The sequence below is a fragment of the Eumetopias jubatus genome, unplaced genomic scaffold (genome assembly GCF_037043125.1).
Source record: "Eumetopias jubatus isolate StellerSeaLion01/CBP00866 unplaced genomic scaffold, mEumJub1_p1.0 scaffold_11, whole genome shotgun sequence".
In the NCBI taxonomy this organism is placed as follows: Eukaryota; Metazoa; Chordata; class Mammalia; order Carnivora; family Otariidae; genus Eumetopias; species Eumetopias jubatus.
Genome location: NW_028274817.1, coordinates 9929196 through 9938701, shown reverse-complemented (window position 1 = coordinate 9938701; position 9506 = coordinate 9929196). Strand labels below are relative to the sequence as shown.

At 37.8% G+C, this 9506-nt stretch overlaps 1 pseudogene; it reads right to left on the bottom strand.

The window, feature by feature from the left end:
• Positions 1-6395: 6395 nt before the first annotated feature.
• Positions 6396-6477, bottom strand: LOC114224628 (U4 spliceosomal RNA; annotated as a pseudogene).
• Positions 6478-9506: the final 3029 nt, after the last annotated feature.

Here is a 9506-nt window from a genome sequence, read left to right as displayed (position 1 = left end):
AGGAGATATGTGTGTCTCTCTGTTCTTTGATGATGAGAAGGGAAAGAAAGGGGCAAGTGTATGAGAAGGGAGGGAGGTGGAATCCTGCAAGTTTGGGGCCCAGACCAGCCACTCCATAGTTAGCTGGACATTGGGAATAAGGACTAGATGAGGACTAGGGACTGAAGATAAATTTCCTAACACTTTATCCCACTGGAGAGTGAGAAAAGAACTTGGTGTTTCTGTGTGTTTGGGGGGGCCTAGATAGGGAGAGGGGTGGTGTATGGGTGGGGTAGCAGTGTGTTAAAATGAATCTAATCCCATATTTTATTAATTATTTTTAATTTATTATTTATTATTGAGAGAAGAATGTGAGTGGGGCAGGGGAGGGGCAGAGGGAGATGGGGGAGGTAAACTTAAGCAGAGTCCACGCTGATCGCCGAGCCTGACACGGGGCTTGATCCCATGACCCTGAGATCATGACCTGAGCCAAAACCAGGAGTCAGAAGCTTAACCAACTAAGCCACCCAGGCATCCTTCCCTGATCCCATTTTTGATGTTTGACTATTGACAGCTTTTAAGCCTCATTCCTTCTTTCCCTTCTGGCCCACATCTGGGCAAGCTGATAAAAACAACCAGGGATTTAACTGAACATAAAATAGAAACAAATAGATATGTGCAACCTTAACCATCAGAACTATTGCTTTGCCCAAATTCTCCATTGCCAAAGCATTCATTGCCCTGAAACATTCTCTAGTGCACATGGACAGTCTGACCCAAAGAGTAATAAAATTAAGTCTCTGGTACTTATCAATTTGAAAAAATATGACCCTATGGACCTTCTTCCCTAGTTAAAATAATACCTTCTACCCCAGATTTTTTTAAAAGGTTCAATCTAAATGAAAACAGGGACTTCAAAGATTGAAACCCATTATATAAGACCCATTTAGAGAAGTTGTGATTATCCCCACTGCTTCTTCATTTAACAGTCAAATTTGACTTTGTTATTAAACCTGGAAAATATGAATGGTGCCCCAGTGTGAATTTTCATGCCCTTAATGTCATGGTCCCAACCATTAGAACTCCATATCTAATATTATTAAAATTACTGATTCCATCCAATAAGTACCTGATAAATACTTTGCAGTCACAGCAATGTATTTGGCTAACATGTTCTATTCAGTGCCTATTTCAGCAGTCTCTCAGCTATAGTTAACCTTCACCTTTAAAGCGTCACAATATACCTTTACCTGGGTACTTGGTGGGGTAGCTCTCCCATTCCTGTCATCTCACATAATCTTTGCAGGGAATATCTTAACCACATCTAGCTTTTTCCAGATGTACAGGTATGACATCACACTGATGACATCCTTTGAGGAGATTCATATGGCATGCTTATTCAGGACATAAAAACATTTATAAAGGAACTCACAAAAGAGGAGGACCCATTACTCCCACACATAGTACAAGGCCCTACCACCTCAGTTAAGTTCTTGAAAATTATGTGGTAAGCTAAGGGCTGCTCCAGTTCTGACAGTGTGAATAAACAGCTTTTAGCCTTCTTGGTACGCACATTGTTAAAACAAGCCTAAAATCTTTTAGACATTTTTTTTTTTATTCTGGAGGCAACATTACTTATAATACAAATTTTATTTAAGTCCATTTGTTTTGTTACTTGCAAATAGGCCCACCTCGAATGAGATGCCCTGCACAAAAGGTTCTAGAACCTGTCTAAATTGATTTGGAATAAGGCACTCCTGTTAGGCCCCGCAGAGACTCCTTTATTGTAGAGGCTTTAGCGACCTTCTGTCATACCTCTTAGAGTCCCTAGAACATCCATGATGTCAATTAGTTGCCATGCACTTCTGATACAAGGAACTGCCCTCCTTGGCCCAATGCTATATGCCATTAGTATGGCATACTAGACTTTCCTAGAAATACAGGCTTTCTCAGGTCCTGAATCTGTGACTCTCCATATCCAGCTGCCCATTATGACATAGATCATGAAAGCAGCACTCTGCAAGCTCAGCGTGGCTAGTAAGGCCTCCTTGCTACAGGATAGAACCAAAAGTGGGCTTTCCGCATAACCCACCTACAGGAGAGGGTACCTTCCCTGTGCTCAATCCTTTACCAGATGCCATAGTGCTAGAAGAGGTCACCTGTATCTTAGAACCTTTGAATACCTGGGGAGCCCCTTAGGATCAACAGAGTGAATGCCACAGGGAGTTCATTCAGTTAACCAATGATATTATCACTGTCACATTTAATGGAGCTTTCTTCAGAGCTGCTTCTTTTCATCCCTTAATCAGGATGTTTCTGATGTAGGACAGGACCCAAGGGTTAGCTCAATTGGCCAAACTTTAGGCAATCAACTTAACACTGGATGTCTTGGCCAACAATTTGCCTCATCTGCACATTTCTACAGATCTTTGGGCCACTGCCAATGGTCTCACCATCTGGTCTGGCCAATGCAAACAATTCCTTACCCAAGCTTGACTCATGTGGGGTAAAGAACTCTTGGAATCTCTTGCCTCACAGATACCTAAAATACAAATTAAGGTCACATATTTCTCTACACATATTAAAGACACAATACAAGAGCTCATCATGGCACTGCTTACCATCTTTGGAGTTCCACACATTGATAGTGACCAAGGCATTCATTTCAGTTTTCAGAATACACAATGCTGGGCTCTTGAACAAAATATTCAAAGGAACATTTACCTCTCCTACTGGTCTCAGGCTGCAGGTGCCATAATAGCTTACATAAATAAGTCTAAATTAAGTTAAATATACCATGAAATATTTTCATTATCAAACATGAGGGATGAATTGGAATAGAGTGTGACTCATAGACAAATATTGTATATATTTAAGGTGTACACTTTAATGTTTTGATATATAAGTGAGATAATCACAACCATCTAATTCATCATGTAGTTACTATTTTTTTTTGTTTGACTCTATTTTTGATATATAACTCATTATGTGAGTAATAATCCTTTTTGTACCCTCTTGGTCTATGAGTGCCATCATTAGTCTTGAAATTCAAACCAAATTTTGATTGGAGGATATACATCCTACTTCTGTAAGGTGACAACAAGCTCACATACTCCACAGAAAATTAATGCTATAAATGGAGACAGAGAAAGAAAGAGAGAGATTAGGCATGTGGGTATGGCACTTTAAGGATACCAATATTTCAGGAAACAAATATGTCTTGAGTGTGTAGTATGTACCAGACACTGTTCTAGGTCCTGGGCTTACAGTGAAGAACATAAGGTCCATAGTTCCTGCTGCCAAGTAATTACATTTATATGGATGAAGAAGTAGTTAAGAGTGTTGGTGTGGGGCAGAGGACAGCTGCTTCAGCCAATGGTTGTGGGGAAATCTCTGAGGAGCTGATATTTGAATTGAGACCTGAATAATGAGATAGAGTGAGCTGTGTGAAGACTTCAAAGAAGAGCATTTTTGGTAGAAAGGACAGCAAGTAGCAATGCCATGAGGTAAGAACAAAAACAATGTGTTGAAGAATAGCAAAGAGGTGGGTGTGACTGGAGTACAGAGACAGGGGCAGAGTGAAGGTGGTGACTGAAACCAGAGAGTCTGGCAGAGAGGAGGCTGTACAGGGAACAGGGACTTGCAGGGTGAGAACTTGCAGTTTATTTTATGTGCGGTAGAGAGCTACTGGACAGTTTGATACAGGCAAGTGATGCAGTCTGAGTTATGTTTAGGAAGTTCACTGGATGTTGTGGCCTGTGTAGCACCAGAGAGGTACCGGCCTGTTGCAACAGTACAGGGGTGAGATGATGATGGCTGGGACTAGGGTTGTGGCGGCGGGGGGCGGGGGGGATGCAACATGGTGTTGAGCAGAGCAATTTGGAGCATATGATTTGAAGTCCAACCTCCATTTACAGCTTCACCACCTAGAAGCTATTTGACCTCAGATAAGTTTCTTAACCTCTCTAAGATTTAGTTTCCTTACCTGTGAAATGGAAATGATATGTGTTTATGTCTTAGAGTCATTCTGGGATTAAATGAGGTAATTTATGTGAAACACCTGACACTATTAAACCCATAATCAGCATTTGATAAAATGGCTTCTGTTATTATCATCAATAATATAAATGAATAAATAAGTGTTCCTTCTTGCTTCTCTCCTCCACACCATTCCCCAAGAACTAATGTGTCTTGTGTGAGCTGCTGTTAACCTACGACTACTGACCCCTGTTTGATTTTCTTGAAGACTCAAGTATTTTGGGGCACCTTCCCGCAACAGTGAGGCATTCTGGTACCTTTAGATACTTCACAGTAAATATCTATATATGGCTTGTGATTAATTTATACAATGAAGTGGCAGTAATGGCTGATATTTTTTTTAAGATTTATTTATTTTGAGAGAGTGAGAATGAGAGAGAGAGAGAGAGTACATGAGAGGGGGAGGGTTGGAGGGAGAAGCAGGCTCCTCGCCGAGCAGGGAGCCCGATGCGGGACTCGATCCCGGGACTCCAGGATCATGACCTGAGCCGAAGGCAGTTGCTTAACCAACTGAGCCACCCAGGTGCCCAGTAATGGCTGATTTCTAACATTCCCTCTTTCTACCTCTACCTAAAGAATCATTACTTAAATATCTATCCTCTTCTCTCCAACCTCCTTCCATAAGGTCCTAAATGAACAGCAACCCATATTTCTTTCCTAACTACAAACATAACCTGCTGAGCTTAGTCAGGTTGCTTTGAAAATTGCTTCTTTCCATTAAATGCAGCTTTGAGTTTTTCTTCCTTCAGAAAAATCTATTTGCATTTTTCGAAGAAGGTTCTCATTTTATTACTTGCTGATCAGAACTCTTCCAAACTCCCTTGTTCCCTTGATGCTTTTTTTTTTTTTCCTCTTTTTGGTCTCTGGTATTTCCCCATTTTTGTGCATTATCATCATTTAAGACTAAAATTCATAAGCTGTTTACTGCTTCCTCCACATCCTTGATAAAAATGAAATAGGACAAGATGTTTCCTTCTTTGAAGGGATTGCTTTTCCCTCCCCACCTTGGGCTGGTAAGTGATTAAAGCTTACTCATTCTTCAAGGCTAAGCTCAAATCGTGATTCCCCTCTGAAGCCTCTTTACCACCAGTGCCAGCAGAGTTAGTTGCTCCTGTTGTCGTATAAATACCTTAAAGCAATTGCTACATTGTATGAGAATTATTCATTTACATATTTATCTCCCCCAATATACAATATACAACAGCAAGGAGCATATTTCATCCATCTTTATAATCCCAACCACCCTAACACACTTAACACAATATCATGGTGGCTGCTCAATGCATTGATGAATGACTGAAGGAGTAAACAATCAAATCATTGTATACATACTGGATCATTTCCTTAATCTGCTCTGTAATATTTGCTTTAGAAAATGTTAAACTTAAAATCATTTAAAATTTTTATTGTTAAAAATTCAAAATATCAGGAACAAAATTAAAAAAAAAACATAATCCTGAAAACTTAAAACACCCTGCAATAAGCACAATTTTGGCAACATTCTTTCTGTACATGGCTCTACACTGATTTAAACATTTACCTGTGCATTTACATAAGTAAAGTAACTTTATATATATTTATAATGCTGGGAAAACCTTTAACTCTATAGAATTTTTGCATTTCATTACCTTCTCCTTCACTGGATAACCAGTGTTAAAAGCTTTCTGTGCACCTTTCCATATCTTTCTCCATGTTCACACAATAATGTAACATATATACATATACATACAAATGTATAGGGGCAGTATTTTACTCTTTACCACATCTTGTTTTTCCTCACTTAGAAACACTTCACAGAAACTTTTCCACATCATCTGGTATAGATGTTTTAAAGTAGACATGTAAAGTGTGATGGTTTGAATGAAAGACAACTTATTAAACCATTCCTCTACTGAGGACATTCAAGTTGATTCCAGTTTTTTTGGCCACCACAAACAATATTACAATTACTCTGAGTGTGTGTGTGTGTGTGTGTGTGTGTGTGTGTGTGTGTGTGTAATATATTTTGTTTATATTCATCATTATACATTTGTGCTTTTATTTCCATGGAAAGGGGTCTCAAATGGAATTGCTAAGTTAAAGTTTATGTGAATTCTTAATTTTAATAGATGTTGCCAGATTGAATTCTAAATGCCTTTACTACATCACATATCCCTCAGCAGATGTATGAGATAACATGTTAACTTCCACCACCCTCCAGCAATATGTGGTAACATATTTAATGGTCCTAAAGTGATATTCCTCTGTTATTTTAATTTTAGCATCTCTGTTAGTGAGGCTGAGTAAATTCACTTGTTCTTTGGCAAGGTGGCTTTCTTCCTCTGTGAATCCTTACACCTTTTAACCACTTTCAATTCAGGTGTTTTTTTTTTTTAATTAATGTGTAGGATATTTTTCAATTAGCAATAATCACGCCTCAGATGAACCTCATTGGCTACAATACTGCCACTGCGCAAAGCTTGTGTAGGATATTTTTATATGTTGGATATGAACGCTTTATTTGTAATATCTACTACAAATATATTTTTCTCTATTATTTGTCTTTTGGTTTTACCTTTATTTTTGCCATATGATTATATTTTAAGTTTGAAGTGCTCAAATATTTCAAATCTTCCTCTATAGTGTCTAGGTTACCTAGCTTGAATAAAAAGTTTTCTTGACTCTTAGATTATACATAAGTTTTCAAATTATCTATATTAATTTTATTTATTTTTATTAGTATCAGAGATAGAGTTTAGTGATTCATCAGTTGCATATAACACCCAGTGCTCATCACAAGTGCCCTCCTTAGTGCCCATCACCCTATTATCCCTTCCCCCCACCCACCTCCCCTCCAGCAACTCTCAGTTTGTTAATTTTATTTTAACATTTTCATCTTTAACCATGAAGAATTTTATTTATTTTGTGTGAGAGAGGAGCCCAAACTTTTTATCCTTTCTTTTTCTTAAGTTTTTATTCAAATTCCAGTTAGTTAACATACAGTGTTATATTAGTTTCAGGTGTACAATATAGTGATTCAGCATTTCCATACATCATCTTGTGCTCATCAGGACAAGTGCGCTCCTTAATCCCCAGCACCTATTTCACCCATCCTCCCACCCACCTCCCCTCTGGTAACCACAGTGTGTTCTCTATAGAGTCTGTTTCTTGGTTTGCCTCTTTTCTCCCCCTTACGTTCATTTGTTTTGTTTCTTAAATTCCACATATGAATGACATCATGTGTTGTCTTTCTCTGACTGACTTAGTTCACTTAAAGTAATACTTTCTAGCTCCATCCATGTCGTTGCAAATGGCAAGATTTCATTCTTTTATGGCTGAGTAATATTCCATCATATGTATATGCCACATTTATTTTATCCATTCATCAACTGATGGACATGGGCTATTTCCATAATTTGGCTATTGTAGATACTGCTGCTATAAACATCAAGGTGCATGTATCCCTGTGAATTAGAGTTTTTGTGTTCTTTGGGTAAATACCTAGTAGTGCAATTGCTAGATCGATCATACGGTGGTTTTATTTGTAACTTTTTGTGGAAACGCCATACTGTTTTCCAGAATGGCTGCACCAGTTTGTATTCCCACCAACACTGCAACAGGGTGCCCCTTTCTATGCATCCTCGCCCAACACCTGTTGTTCCTTGTGTTGTCGATTTTAGCCATTCTAACAGGTGTGAGGTGATATCTCATTGTAGTTCTGATTTGCATTTCTCTGATGATCAGTGATATTGAGCGTCTTTTCATGTTTCTGTTGACCATCTGGATGTCTTCTTTGGAAAAATGTCTGTTCATGTCTTCTGCCCATTTTTAATTGGATTATTTGTTTTTGGGTGTTCAGTAGTATAAGTTCTTTATAGATTTTGGATACTAACCCTTTTTCAGATATGTCATTTGCAAATATCTTCTTTCATTCTGTGGGTTGCCTTTTAGTTTTGTTGATTGTTTCCTTTGCTGTACAGAAGCTTTTTATTTTGAGGTTCCCAATTGTTTATTTTTGCTTTGTTTCCCATGCCTCAGGAAACATATCTAGAAAGAAGTTGCTTTTGAGAAGTTCTTTGTAGATCTTGAATACTAACCCTTTATATGATATGTCATTTGCAAATATCTTCTCCCATTCCGTGGGTTGCCTCTTAGTTTTGTTGACTGTTTCCTTTGCTGTGCAGAAGGTTTTTATCTTGATGAAGTCCCAGAAGTTCATTTCTGCTTTTGTTTCCCTTGCCTTTACAGACATGTCTTGAAAGAAGTCACTATGGTCAATGTCGAAGAGGTTACTGCCTATGTGCTCCTCTAGGATTTTGTCTTACATTTAGGTCTTTCATCCATTTTGAGTTTATCTTTGTGTATGGTGTAAGAGAACGGTCCAGCTTCATTCTTCTGCATGTGGCTGTCCAATTTTCCCAGCAACATTTATTGAAGAGACTGTCTTTTTTCCATTGGATATTCTTTCCTGCTTTGTCAAAGATTAGTTGACCATAAAAAAAAAAAAAAAAGAAAAAGAAAAAGAAAGAAGTTGCTATGGCTGATGTCAAAGAAGTTACTGCCTGTATTCTCTTCTAGGATTTTTGTGGTGTGAGGTCTCACATTTAGGTTTTTAATCCACATTGAATTTATTTTTGTGTATGGTGTAAGAAAGTGGCCCATTTTCATTTTTTTGCACGTCGCTGTCCAGTTTTCCCAACACCATTTATTGAAGAGACTCTTTTTCCCATTGATGTTCTTTCCTGTTTTGTCAAAGATAAATTGACCATATAATTGTGTGTTCATTTCTGGATTTTGATTGATCAATGTGTCTATTTTTGTGCCACTACCATACAGTTTTGATTAGTATAGCTTTGTAATTTAACTTGAAGTCCAGAATTGTGATGCCTCCAGCTTTGTTTTTCATTTTCAATGTTTCTTTGGCTATTCAGGGTCTTTTGTGGTTCCATACAAATTTTAGGGTTGTTTGTTCTAGACCTGTGAAAAATGTTGGTATTTTAATAGGGATTACATTAAACATGTAGATTGCTTTTGGTAGAATAGGCATTTTTAACAATATTTGTCTTTCCAATTCATGAGCATGGAATGTCTTCCCATTTTTGTGTCTTCAATTTCTTTCACTGGTGTATTATAGTTTTCATACTACAGGTCTTTTGCCACTTTGGTTAGGTGTATTTCTAGGTATCTTATCATTTGGTGCAATTATAAATGGAATTGTTTAATTTCTCTTTCTGCTGCTTCATTATTGGTATCTAGAAATACAACGGATTTCTGTATATTGATTTTGTATCCTGAGACTTGACTGAATTTGTTTATCACTTCTAGCAGTTTTTTGGTGGATTTTCTATATAGGTTTTCTATATAGAGTATCATGTCATCTGCAAATAGTGCAAGTTTTACTTGTTCCTTGCCAATTTGGATGCCTTTTATTTCTTTTTCTTTTCTGATTGCTGTGGCTAGGACTTCCAGTACTATGTTAAATAAAAATGGTGAGAGTGGACATCCCTGTC